The sequence below is a fragment of the Triturus cristatus genome, chromosome 5_2, assembly GCF_964204655.1.
Source record: "Triturus cristatus chromosome 5_2, aTriCri1.1, whole genome shotgun sequence".
Lineage (NCBI taxonomy): Eukaryota > Metazoa > Chordata > Amphibia > Caudata > Salamandridae > Triturus > Triturus cristatus.
The window spans coordinates 451,584,127-451,598,562 of record NC_140588.1 but is presented as its reverse complement, the minus strand read 5'-3'; the positions used below and the strand labels follow the sequence as shown (position 1 = coordinate 451,598,562).

General features: G+C 49.3%; 1 protein-coding gene across 8 annotated transcripts in view; it reads right to left on the bottom strand.

Annotated features, from left to right (window-relative positions):
- The window catches only part of COA1 (cytochrome c oxidase assembly factor 1), a 452,120-nt gene that overhangs the window by 400,366 nt on the left and 37,318 nt on the right, over positions 1 to 14,436 (bottom strand). For 5 of the 8 annotated variants that reach the window (XM_085607408.1, XM_085607403.1, XM_085607407.1 and 2 more), the window contains exon 3: positions 6,906 to 6,982. The exons of the other annotated variants lie outside the window; for them this stretch is intronic. The gene's annotated coding sequence lies outside the window, so the exon portion shown is untranslated. The remainder of the gene's footprint in view (positions 1 to 6,905; positions 6,983 to 14,436) is intronic. 8 annotated transcript variants of the gene reach the window in all.

Sequence of the window (14,436 nt, the reverse complement as noted above, 5' to 3'; positions counted from 1 at the left end):
CATCGCCCAGATAGTCTATCCCGATCAGCCGCCATCCCTTGAAGCCTGATAGTCTCGAGACCTCTTTTAGCTGGTCTCCGAACCAGAGCGGTGTCCTACCGGTAAGGGTGCCCGCCCACCCCAAGAATTTGTTGGCCTCCCTCCAACACTGTATCACTACCCCGGTATGGGATGGGAGGTCCCTACACCGCCTCCGCGAGTACAAGAGCTGCTCACAGTTGCCCCCTGGCATAACATGTCGGGTCCACCCTATACGCCGGTTCCGACCCCGCTGCATACACCCATTCATTGACCACCTGCAGCTGGGAAGCCCAGTAGTATAGCCGGACGTCCGGAAGGGCCAGCCCCCCGTCGTACACTCCCCTAGTGAGCTTTTGCAGTGTGATTCGCGGGTTCCCGCCATCCCAAAGTAACGTCCGCACCAACTGTGAGATGCGCCGGAACACACCCCCTGGGATCGGATACGGTGAGTTCTGCAGGATATAGAGGAGGCGCGGTAAGGCCAGCATCTTAAAGAGCCCCGCGCCCCCATCAGGGACAGAGGCAGGGATCTCCAGTGAGTAACGTCAGAGGCCAATCGCGCCAGGTGGGGTTCCAAGTTTCCTTGGAAAAACACCCCTTTATCTCTAGTTACATACACCCCCAGGTACCTGAAGCCCTCTGACGCCACCAGAGCCGGACACCTATTTGGAATCCGCGGGGGAGGGCCGGAGAGGGGGAAAATCACTGATTTGGTCCAATTGATCCTATAACCGGAGTAGCTACCAAACAGGTCGAAAAGATGGAGTGATATGGTCTCGCCATATACAGGATAACATCATCAGCGTATAAGGATATGCGCTCCTCCCAGCCCTCGCACACCGCGAGACCCCAAAACGCCCGGTCTCTACGTATCCAATGGGCCAACGGCTCCAGAGCCAGGGCGAAGAGGAGACAGCGGACACCCCTGCCTGGTGCCTCAGCGCAGAGGAAACGACCGGGAAAGCGCTCCGTTCACCCTTACCCTTGCCACCGGCTGTTCGTACAATAGGCGCACCCAACTTCAGAAAACCGGTCCGAAACCCAACCGCTGTAAGACCATGAATAAGTACGGCCACTCAATACTGTCAAAGGCCATTGAGGCGTCCAGCGCCATCAGTGCCGTCTGAGTGTCCTCCTCCCCCTCCGTCATATACAGAACCCCGTATAACCGTCTAAGATGAAGTCGAGTGCTCCTGCCTGGCATAAAACCGGACTGGTCGACGTGCACCAGGTCGGGCAGAACCGCAAGCAAGCGAGTCGCCAAGGCCTTGGCCAGGACCTTGGCCTCCACATTTAGGAGAGAGATAGGCCGGTAGGACGAACACTGCTCAGCTGGCTTACCCGGCTTGTGTAGGACTATGATTGTGGCCTCCCGCTGATCCGGCGGCAGCGTCCCTCTCTCCCGCGCCTCGAGGAGCATCTGCCTCATTGGGTCTAGGACGATGTTCGCTTGCCTCTTGTAAATTTCGACAGGGAGTCCGTTGGGCCCCTGCGCCTTCCCCACTTGGAGGGAGTTAAGTTCCTCTCCCAGTTCCACTCTCGAGAGCTCGCCCTCCAAGCTGTCTGCTTGTTCCTTTGACAGGGCGGGCAAGGCAAAGTCCCGCAGGAACTCCTCGCAATCCGACTCCGTCCTGGAGCACACCGGAGTGTACACCCTCTCGTAGTAGGACGCAAAGGCCTCAGCTATGCCCATGCCGGTGGTGACCAAGGACCCGGACGCATCCCTAACTGCCGCTACCCAGGATCGCTCCCGGTCCCTACGTTCTAGCCAAGCCATCAATTTCATGCATTTGTCTCCTGCATCGTATATCCAATGTTGCGTGGCCAGGGAATATGCCCGCGCCTCGCCCTCCGCCAGGGAGCGAAGTTCCTTCTGTTTAAGGGCAAGCTCATGGCACTGCTGCGGGGAGGGAACACCCCCGCTGCCCTCTCTAGCGATGCAATTTCACCTTCAAGCTGTCGGATCTGAAGCGCTTCCTCTTTTTTTTGGGCGCCAATCAGCGCCTGTGCCTGCCCCCGCAACACTGGTTTAAACGCCTCCCAAAGGACCACTTGGGTGCGGACCGAGCCCCTGTTTTCTGCGAAATACAACTGGGAGCCCTCCCTCAGCTTATCGACTATGGAGTCATCTTTGTGACGCCACGGATCTATCCTGGGGACCGCCGCCCTCGCAAGTATCGGACCCTGGAGAGTGACCCCCACCGGAGAGTGGTCCGAGACTCCCCTGGCCATAATACAGGGATCCACAAAGACCACCAGCTGATCGCACGGCACAAAAAGATGATCTATTCTGGAGAAGGACACATGCCTAGCCGAGTAGAAGTTGTATTGGCTGTGGGAGGGGTTGTGAGCCCGCCACACATCCTGAAGCCCCAGCGCTGTGATAAAGCCCTGCAAACCCAGTTCCCCCCTGCTCCCCTCCCTCTTTGTATGAGGTCCTCCACGAAGCAGTCCGTTGACTGCCCCTCCATGCCCTCCGGGACCCCCACGATGCAGAGATTATTGCGCCTTGCCCTCCCTTCTTGATCCTCCAGGCGGGCGGCAATGTCCGCTTGATTCTTTGTAAGAGAGGCCACCTGCTCCTCCAGCCTCTTCGTCTTGGACTGAAGGCTGCCAATGCCGCTCTCCGCCTCAGCCACCTTATCGGCCATCTTACTAAAGTCCGCGTGTAGCAGGTTTACCTCTTCCGTGACCGAGTCCAGCTTGGGCTCCATGGTGCTACGCATGTCCTTAATGGCCCCCCGCATCTCCCGAATAGCTAGCATAATGTCCTTGAGTGACGGGTCATGCCCGTCGTCGGCCGCCCTATGCCTCTGACTCCCGCCTTCCTGGTCATCCTCTCGGCCCATGTTGACCGTGTATTTGTCGATGTGGTTCGTTTGGCTCTGAACCGGCGGTTTATTACGGCCCATGATCTCTGAGGGCCCGGCCCCGCAGCGACTGAACAGTCGCTCCCTTATGCACTCCAGACTAGGCCGCACTACGAGGGCCCTCGCTGCTCCCTCTGTTCGCGTCCCTTAAGCAGCCCCGGCACCAAGCGATGCCAGCCGGCGCCGACAGCACCGCTCGGGGGCACGCCCGCTGCACTCCCAGGCTCAGGGTCTAGCGGTCCAAAGCTCTCCGCGTCATCCCTCCACGGCGGGCCCACTCCAGCAGCGTCGCACGTGGTTCGCAGCAAACCAGGCCGTGAAGTGACAGCCACGCGCCCTCCCGCTGCCTCAGACCCCCTGGGCGGGACATGCTGTGGCCCCCCAGTTCACCCGGCGGTCCCAGGCCACCTGCGGGTCCGCCTCCAGCACTGTGCTTGAGCTTCCACGGTGCTCACCGCCGCAGCCGGGGCCCCGCCCTCATGTGATCCTCAATGGTGCCAATTGCCCAGCGGGTGGGTTGCTCCTGTGACAGATATAGGCAAACGCGGCGTAGCTTTACAATTGTGGCTTCGTTTTTAGGAGTCTGCAAGATCTGTCTGTTAATGAAGAGAAACAACGACTGATTCGGGTTATTGATAACAGTTCCAGTCTTGTCCGTCCGGCTCGGTATGTGCACCCACCTCGAGTTCATACACCGGTCTGCGGGGCCCCCCCGGTTCCGCCCGTTCGACCGGGGCTCCAGCGATGTATGTGCCAGCTCACCACCTCCTGCCTACTGACACTGCTGCCCCAAGAACTGCCAGCTTTAGCCGTGTCCGCTCCACACACGCGACGCCAGCCGATGCGCCCTCCTCCACAGCGCGACCGGCCCAGCGCCGGCGCTAGCACCCAGGATGAGGGCCTCCGGCGGGCCGCTTCACGATCAGCGTAGACGCTGCAACGGGCCTCGGAACTCCCCGATCGTTCAGCCACGGCGTCCCCCGGCCCCAGTGCCAGCTGGGCCGCGCCGCTCAGCGCCTCTTCACCACTCACTGCATTGGGCCTCCCGCCCCGCACGGATCTTCAGTCCCGTGGCTCGGGGACGCCGGGCGCCATATTCTGGACTCCGGGCTCGCAGTCCGCCCTCGCCGTCAGCAGCCACGGATCTTCGCCAGCCAGTCGCCCCAAGGGAGAGACGACGCGCAGCACCTCTTCGCCACTTCACTAGGCGGTGGGTAACGTTTTTGAAAACGGATGATGCCGGATTGCGAATGGTATTAACGGATCGGCTACCGCAGCTCACCTAGTGTGCGGCCATCTTCGTTGGCTGCAGGCCACGCCCCCCAAAAGGTAACTTTAATATTTGTCCACACTGAAAGGTGTGGCAAATGTTGTAACATCTTGTAACTGGTAACAGATTGACTTGATGACATGCTGATTTAAGGTCATGTATGTCAGCACACAAAACATTTCGGCAGATTTCTTTTTTTTGCAATAACAATTGCGGAAACCCAAGCAGATGAGTTGGTGGGAACAATAATCCCTCTTTACATAGTCCATCTAATATATCTCTTAAATCCTTGTGTACACTCAGAAGTACAGGTCTAAGCTTGTGAGCGATTGTAACCTCTCTTTATCATTCTACAGAGCTCAAAACTCTTAACTCAGCCCCCCCTTGGGGCCAGGTACTGCAGGATATTTTGAGATGATGTGTTCAACACTGGAACTTTTCATATAGAGTGTGGGTGGTGACATTTCACTTTAGATAAAGCGGCGGATCCTCCGCTATGGCGGATGAGCGTCCCCCCCTCTGCGAGCACTTAAAAAAATGTGAAAAATAAAACGGGTTTAAAACCGTTTTCTTTTACCTTATGCCAAGCTTGGGTCGGGGCCAGGGTGATGACAGGCTAGGTGGGGAGTGCTGGGCACTGCCTTCACTGGGCATGTGGGTCTTTGGCCGGCTGTCTCAGGCCAGCCAACCCCACATGCGCAGTGAAGCTCTCTCCAACCGAGTTGCATTGCTGGGTTGGAGAGAGAGCAGGCGCAGACTCCCAGTCTGTGCTGGAGCGCAAATCCTCGGCACTCCGGCCAATCCGAAAGCTGCTCTCGCATGAGAGCAGCTTCAGGACTGGCCGCAGGGCAGGCTGGGAGCCTGTGCCTGCCTGCAGTGAAGAGGAGCACAAGAGTGTCACGCGATGCTGGAGGGCAGAGTATCTTTGCTTTCAAAGTCACTCATGCTATTCAGAATAAGCAGCTTGTATGTATGAGGAGGCAGTGCAATGAGAGAAACATCAAGACAATGTGGTGGAATGAAGAGAAGCCTGAAACAAGTTGGAGAACTCCAAACTGAATATCTGTTAAAGGCGCATAGACTGCATCCATATGGGTGAATTGTAAAAAAAAAAAAAAATCACAACATTCCCAATCCAGTTGGATACCTGGAGATACGTCTGGATAAATATTCTACAGACAGAGCTACCCATTAGAATTCGTTTTCCTAACAGAGCTCTTTTAAGGATTCTAGAACACTGTCATATAAGCTCTTTAATAGACTCTTCCTTCTGTTTATCTAAAAGATTCCTGGTGCACCTATAAGAATCATCTAAAAATTATTATGTTGTCTACCACTTTAATTCTGGTGGATTGAAGTTGATTTGTATGGCTACTGTGGAGATTCTAAGAGCTTCTTCTGCTAGAAAAGCTCCAAGATCAAAATCCTCACAGTGGAAACCTTCTTTGAGAACAACATTGCCACTCGCAGTTGTTAAAAATCTTGGGATTCAGTTTGATGAAAGTCTATAATTTTGCTAGCAACTCACTGAAGTGCTGCAGAGCAAAAAATGTACCCATCGCTTTTAAGGAGGTTGATGCTGTCCCTTCAAGTAAACTCCAAATCAAATTAACGAGGGCTCTGGAGTTATCGAGCCTCAACCTCTATAATATCATCGATAGGGGAGCCCCTAAGAAAGAGAATGTAAAACTACAGAGACTGGACCATCAAGCAGCCAAGATCTGTAGTAATTTTAAAAAATCTATTACATTATGCCATCCCTCAAAGAACTACACTAACTCCCAATGGCACAGAGGAAAAAAAAGATGAAATTACTTTTCACCACTTTCAAAGCATTGCAGGACCGAGGTTAGAGATACCCAAACCCAAGATCCGGCATACAGGCCAAACCACTACCCGAGATCACTGCCTGCCAGGCAAACCCTATGAATAAACCAGGTTCAACTGCAGGAAAAACTGGCGGCAGAACCATAGGAGCGCTCAGAGCACTACTTTCCTACAACAGTAGCTCTATGAAGTGCTTCCTGTCAGTCAGTGCTTTACACAACAACTAAACAAACCGATAAACAAAACTAAATATAACCACAAAGCTCGTATTCCTAATAAGTTGCACCTGTTTTCTCAAGATGTGAGAAGTAGCAAGTAACTTTATAAAACTGCAAATCAGAGATCAAACTCCACCACTTTCTTGTAAAGGTTACTGTTCAGTACAACCCAGACGATCAGTAAACAAAGTAATACTGATAAACATTACACTGGAAGTTTTGCTCTATAGCACCCAGAGACTCAAAATCAAATTGCTCCTAGATGGCAAAGAGGAAAACCAAGGAACAGACTGTTCTGAAGGAAAAAACAGGATGACCGAATCAAGGGACAAAATCTACTATTCTTTCTTATTGAAACATCTTTAAACTTCTCTAGAAAAGCGCGACCACTGTCAGACTGCACATGAGTGCCTTTATATCAAACATCTACATATGCATGGTTATCTAAATATAACTAACTTCACAGAAAGTGACCTATTTCGAAACATACATATTAACAGTGTAATAGAAAACATCTATTTTAATAGTCAGGCAAACTAGCATTACTTCACAAGCCCTTTGTACAATCGATCATGTTGAGGACTAGAATGATATGCAGGTTGATTTCTCTACTGAAATGTCTACAATGTTTTCAGAGATAACGTGGGTTGACATATGAACTACCAAAAAAGACAAATTCAAGTGGGAAGAAAAACGTACCTCTACTTTTGGTAGGTAGAATGCAAGATATATCCAGGCTCACCATATGACTCAGTACGCATGTGATAAGTGACGCGCTGAAATGTTTAAAAATGCAAACATAATCAAAAGCAGATCATGATCATTCTGCAATTTTAATCCAGGTTTAATCCTGGAGCATTGTCAATCAATGGAGGGGAAATGAACACTGGTCCCTTTCAGTACACATAAGACTCGGTGGCATGCAGAGAACATCAGAACCGTGAAGAACAGCCAGAGCCTGCTGAAATGTTCAGACTTTATTGTCATTATATAAAATATACAGTAGACAACAGCTCACTGTTGTCAGGCGGCTTTTCAAAATTATGAACTACGCAAATCTCCTAAAAAGTAAAACAATAGTTCTATTCTCCAACACTCTACCCAAGTGCATCTTCTAAGGCTTTTACAAATGGGCATTATGTTTCTCATCTATGAAACTGCAGTTTAAAGTAACTAATATATGAGTGATTAATCTATACCCTTAAGCAGCATCTTCATGTAATATTTTGCCCCTTCCGAATAAAGACATTTTTATATATGCAACAAAAGTTTGCAGCGTAATGTTTTCAGGTGAGCGGTCTGTGACTTCAGCAAGTGGGAGAGTAATGGGGCATCAGGACTCGAGCAATACTTCACGCGGGGTCTCTATACACCAATGAAATCCTCTTTTACATTATGGATGCACAGCTGGATCTCACCCCTACAGCACAACACCTAACTGAATTTGAGGAGTTTTCTGGGTTACAGGTTAACTATTCCACTTGCTGTATTTTCCCCCTCCGAGCGGGATATGCCATCCCTTCGCCGGTCCAGTTGGATCGTCGGCTGAAATGGGAAATAGTGATGTTTAAATACTTGGGCATCAAGGTGCACCATTCGGCGACAGATCTCCGAGACAGTAACCTGAGGAGGGCGCTCCAGACGCTGAGGGGCGCTCTGGACACTGAGGGCTCAGTTTACGTTTTGGTCAACACTGCTCTTGTAAGTCATAGGCCAAATAGCCCTGGTCAAGATGATAGTCTTACTGCGTCTACTGTACTTCTTCGCTAATCTTCCCCTGACTCTTCCCGGTCCTTCTTTAGGGACTTTGACACAATGATAGGTGATTTTATCTAGAATAAAGGATGCCGATGAGTGTGACTTTCTACCCTTAAATTATTAGTTGAGGCTGGTAGACTCCCGGATTTTGAACAGTATTATCTTGCAGTTCAACTACAATGGCCCACTCGATGGTTAGTAGGTCATTCCCTACCTGAAACTGGCCTCTCTTTGCGAGATTACGATTCCGGACGATTGAACTTGGTTTTTCCGACCTCCAAACGCCTATCGTCTGATACCCATCTATTATTATCCACTTTGCTGGATTGTCTTCGGCCTTCGAGAGCGATTCTCAAGCCTGTATCCCCATATGTCCCTGTGATCGGCTTCATTGAATTGCCAACCACTCCCTGAATGGTATCCTTACGATGCACCTGGAGTTGTGGGCAGAACACAGTATGACCACACTCTCGGATTTATTTATAGCCAGACAGTTGTATTTGTTCAAAGCCCTCATGACGGAGTTTAATAGTCCCCCTGGTAATTACCTTACTTATATATACATATCAAACAATCGCTACACACTGTTTCAGGTCCAAGGTTCGGAACCTCCTCCTAATGCGCTGAGCCAAGTGCTATATACTACGGGAGATAGTAATAGACTGGTTCATTGGTTCTACAAAGCCCATCTCCAGCACTGGGACCAGGCCAGGGGCTCTCTCCAAATGCAGTGGGAAGAGGGCATGGCTCGTCCATTTTATGACTCACAGCGGTAACAGACACTATACTACTCTCACAAGGTCTCCCGCGAATCACGCGTTAAATGTATTAAGTTCAACATCCTAAATAGAGTGTATCTCAGCCCACACCGCATTTCTAGGATATATATGGAGTGTCCTCCCTCTGTCCCCGATGTCATACTCCTGACGCAAACCTGCCCCATGTTCTATAGCTGTGTGAGTCGCTTACAGGCTAGTGGACCAGGATTATTGATCTGCTGTATCAGGTTATAAGGTGGGCACTGAATAGTTCTTTGGAGGTACTGCTGTTGGATCTGTTTCCTCATCTTGACCCGAGTAGAACCTCAACCAAACTGATAGACATGACCTTACTACTGGTCAAAAGGCACATCACAATTAACTGGAAAAGCCTGGCCTCGACGACGGTCCAGAATTGGGGTGAGGTTGCACTCCCTTGGTTATTTTCTAAAAGCAAACACCTACACAAGGAAGAGAGTGCCGGTTTAAGGAAACACCCTATTGCACAACACTTGGGACACATTACCCTACTATTCAGATCAGATGTTTTCTAGGAAAGATCACGAAACTAATATTTTTTTGTCCCGGCACATAATGGCCCATCAGTGCTGAAAGTGGTGGGAAGGAAAGGGTCGGGCGGGCAGATTCGTAGAGTTACAGAAGTTGAGTTGGGGAGGACAGAGAATAGTGCAGTGTTATATTCTAGAAAAAGAGGCCGCTCCTTATGGTTTGTATTACCCTAATGTTTATTATACTATGTTAATTACAATGTGATACTTGTCTGATCATACTGCTAATAAAAAGACATTTAACAAAAACTGCCAGTGCTTTTGGTTCATTTTATTAGGTTATAATTTATTACATAGTTGTATGTGCCCAGATCAGGGTCTTCTGGGTGCTGCGTCTTGTACATAAGGTTACCGGGAAGTACCAGGGGTAAGCGCTGTGCATGAAAAGTGCACATTGCGATAACTACTGTCTAGAATGATTGGCTGCAATAAGTGGACTATACTTGGAATACAGGGGAGGGGAAACAACCAATTACAACGCAGCCATTTCAATGCACTACCTTTACAACGCAGTCATTACAACACAGCTGTCTTTACATTGCATGCCATTACAAAGCATGCCATTACAAGGCATGCCATTACAACGCATGTCACTAAAACGCATGTCACTACAACGAATACCATTACAACGCATGCCATTACAAAGCAACATAAGATAAGTAATGGGGTTTTTTAGTTTTAGGGTAGGTATGGGTTTTGGGGTACATGGGGATAGTATTTTTACCCCTACACTATCCAACACTTACCCTACTGTTGCACTCACTGGAGTGGGAATAGTAATTTTTACCCCTACACTATCCAACACTTACCCTACTGTTGCACTCACTGGAGTGGGAATAGTAATTTTTACCCCTATCCTATGCAACATTTACCCTACTCTTGCCCTAAAAGTATAATGTGCTGTAATGGAATGCGTTGTAAATGTAGTTTCTAAAAATGCGCTGTGATGGCATGCGTTGTCATATCATGCGTTGTAATGGATGCTGCCATGTAACAACCGTGTTGTAAAGGAATGCGTTGTAATTGTTTGCGTTGTAACGTCATATATTCACAGGTGAATAGAAGACTACATACAGGAAAGGAAGGAATTGTACAATGTTGTGGATGAGTCTGGGGCGGGCCAGGGGTAAGAATAAGCCTTGGGAGGACATCAGCGCACATAACAGGAGTGGAACGTAGTAAAGACACATTCAGAGACAAAGCATCATTGAGCGAGAAGGGATATTTGGGTTGGTATGTAGGTCATTGTGGGAAGTACCAAAAATGAAGCAGTTTGAATCAATAAAACATGTGGTTAGATTATCATAGGATACTGGTAGTGAAAACGTTTTGTAACTAGCATCAATAACTTGCAAATTCCAACCCTTCCCTCAGGAGTACTCCCTAAAATGTATGCATCAAAAACAAAATTGCCAAATATTGATTCTAGGGTGCACCCCCCAACAAACTCAACTATCCTACTTGACCATCCCGCCTAAAAATCCTCTCTCTTATTCAACTTTTAGTTTGCTGCAAATTTCCCTAAGAGGAGAGAACACCACGTCACTCCCTTTGCTTTGTTACTCCTATACCTCAATCCCACTACACTCTGACTAGTTAGTCCCTCCCGCAGCACAGTTCGGCTATAGAATTGCTGTCATCGGAGTGTTCTGTTAATGTAGGCTTCAGTCCTCACAGAAATAAACAGGAAGTGATGGGTGAAATGCTTCAATGAATCTGATGAACACAATGAGGCTGGGTCAGGTCCAGGGTTGCTTGTGCTCTCGTTCAGAGGTGGCCTGGTCTGGCAGTTCAGTCTGGGCTGCAGCATACTGCTCATGACCGATCCTGGTCTGGCAGGTCAGTCTGGGCTGCAGCATACTGCTCATGACAGATCCTGGTCTGACAGGTCAGTCTGGGCTGCAGCATACTGCTCATGACTGATCCTGGTCTGGTAGTTCAGTCTGGGCTGCAGCATACTGCTCATGACTGATGCTGGTCTGGCAGTTCAGTCTGGGCTGCAGCACACTGTCATGACTGATCCTGGTCTGGCAGTTCAGTCTGGGCTGCAGCACACTGTCATGACTGATCCTGGTCTGGCAGTTCAGTCTGGGCTGCAGCATACTGCTCATGACTGATGCTGGGCTGCAGCATACTGCTCATGACTGATCCTGGTCTGGCAGTTCAGTCTGGGCTGCAGCATACTGCTCATGACTGATCCTGGTCTCGCAGGTCAGTCTGGGCTGCAGCATACTGCTCATGACTGATCCTGGTCTGGCAGTTCAGTCTGGGCTGCAGCACACTGACATGACTGATCCTGGCCTGGCAGTTCAGTCTGGGTTGCAGCACACTGTCATGACTGATCCTGGTCTGGCAGGTCAGTCTGGGCTGTCATGACTGATCCTGGCCTGGCAGTTCAGTCTGGGCTGCAGCACACTGTCATGACTGATCCTGGTCTGGCAGTTCAGTCTGGGCTGCAGCACACTGTCATGACTGATCCTGGTCTGGCAGGTCAGTCTGGGCTGCAGCATACTGCTCATGACTGATGCTGGTCTGGCAGTTCAGTCTGGGCTGCAGCATACTGCTCATGACTGATCCTGGTCTGGCAGTTCAGTCTGGGCTGCAGCATACTGCTCATGACTGATCCTGGTCTGGCAGGTCAGTCTGGGCTGCAGCATACTGCTCATGACTGATCCTGGCCTGGCAGTTCAGTCTGGGCTGCAGCACATTGTCATGACTGATGCTGGTCTGGCAGTTCAGTCTGGGCTGCAGCATACTGCTCATGACTGATCCTGGTCTGGCAGTTCAGTCTGGGCTGCAGCATACTGCTCATGACGAATCCTGGTCTGGCAGTTCAGTCTGGGCTGCAGCACACTGTCATGACTGATGCTGGTCTGGCAGTTCAGTCTGGGCTGCAGCATACTGCTCATGACTGATCCTGGTCTGGCAGGTCAGTCTATGCTGCAGCATACTGCTCATGACTGATCCTGGTCTGGCAGTTCAGTCTGGGCTGCAGCATACTGTCATGACGGATCCTGGTCTGTAATGGCGCAGACGAGCTAACAAATCACGGACGCCACCGAGTGATTAACAGTGGATGAGATTAATACATGCATTCCACTATTACACTGTGTGCTGGCAAACCCTCTCTGTCCCAATGAATCCTAATCCATCCCCACAGCACAATAAAAAGTGTCATGCACACAAACTGCCCTAAACCAGCTGAAAAGCAGGCACCCACTCCAAGAACTGGAGAGCTGCTGGAATTTAGTGGAAGTCTAATGACCTGCTAATATATCGAAAGAGCTTAATGTTCCAATAGGTGACATTTTAAAATCAATGCCACTGACATTTTAATGTAAAGCCTGTACCGGGGTTACCATTCATACCCAGGTTTGGGGGAAATTCCCAGATTTCCGTGACTTTTGCCTACGCATCTTGATTAATATGTGTCTGGGAGGGGGATGCAGGCTGTTGGGCTGGCAACCACCTGACACAGAACATTACAGAACTCTGCAAAGAGAAGAAAGTATTCATGGAAGTGAGCAGCACGCTGCAAAGGTCACTGATATGTGTAAAACTGTCAGACTCCGTCCCATCTCTGGAATGTCTAATTGACTAATGCTAGAAAACTGAATGCTGCCTGAGACCATATTAAATATTGGTTTTTCTCCTTTATTCTTTTCATCTTCTGGAAAATGACTTTTCAGCAGCAGTGCCCTCTTTATCATAAACAAGCATTGGCATAGCCAATAGGTCTCGCCTTTGGGACCTTATAAGTGTTTAGCCATGCAACGGTTGATGTTGTTGCACCAAGGATATTGTGCTGCATAACTAAATACTTATAAGGTCCCAAAAGCGAGACCTATTGGCTATGCCAATGCTTGTTTTCCATTGTGCGCGCTACAGCATCGCCAGTCCAGAGCCCAAAGACATGCTAGGTGTGTCCTCTGCTGCCGATTGACAGCAGAGGACAGGAGCAGTGGCTGGCTGGATGCTTCAGAGTGCACATGTCACTTTGGCCGGCTGTCATGTGCCTGCCACACTGACATGCGCACTTTGAAGCTCTGTCACCCAGCTAATTGAGACAGCTGGGTGGAGACCAAGCACAGGCCTCCAGGGCCTGAAACAGTGTCCAGCCAGCTGCTCTATAACAGCATGAGAGCAGCGCCAGGATTGGTTAGAGGAATTGAGGAGACAGAGCACAACACGGAGCGAGGAGCATGACGGAGTCGTGCAGCAAGCAAGGTAAGTGGTTATTTTTTCTTTTTATTTACACTCATTATGCTTGCATGCACCCACCCACCACCCATTTGCCTCCCCTCCCCCACTCTTCCTAAATGCCAGCCGCCGCTGGAACCTGCTGCTGTTGATTCACTTGAGGGAATGTACACAAATTGTAATAACATGGGAGAACTATGAGGGAGGGGGGTCAGCTGGAATGGTACGAGCAGCCCGCTCCCTTGCACCGGACTATCAGAGAAGGCACGTGACAAATTGTAAATTCAATACAATGTCTGGTAAACCGTCACATGCTTGATAATGAGATGAAGGCAGAGTTTGATGATGTACAAAGGAACCTGCGAGAGTGGGAATGGGGGAATCATCTGTAGTGTATGGGTGACTTCTGGAAAAAGTTAATAAAATATGTTTTAAAAAACAATACGGTCGTGAAGCTAAATATGAGTAACTGCATGTCATTATAATGAACGCATTCCATTTGTTCAGTCGATATGCCACATAGCGGGCTTAATGTAGGTAATCATTGAAAAAAATAATCAGTAGTACGAACTGTGCTGCTATTAAATATCCAAATACTTCATTAACCTCTCAGCAATTAACTAGCAAAGTTATACAAAAAAATGGTTCCCCTATACCTGCCTTTGTGACTGACGCGGATTTCCAGAATGTGGGCCCTTTCTGGCTTAAAATCACCAACTGTGCCCAGTAGCAAAGGCACTTCACGCAGAGGAAAACTCAGTCCAAAATAAAAACTTCAACTGCACCAAATGACCACAAATACTCCCTCGTACCGCCAAGCCAACACAATAAAATGTTATTTCACCACATAATCAACCGATAACAGGGGCAATATTCTAGGGAAATCCGAGCCTGGGTCCAGCCATGATGCAGCATGAATGTATAACGCTGCAATTTGTCAACAGC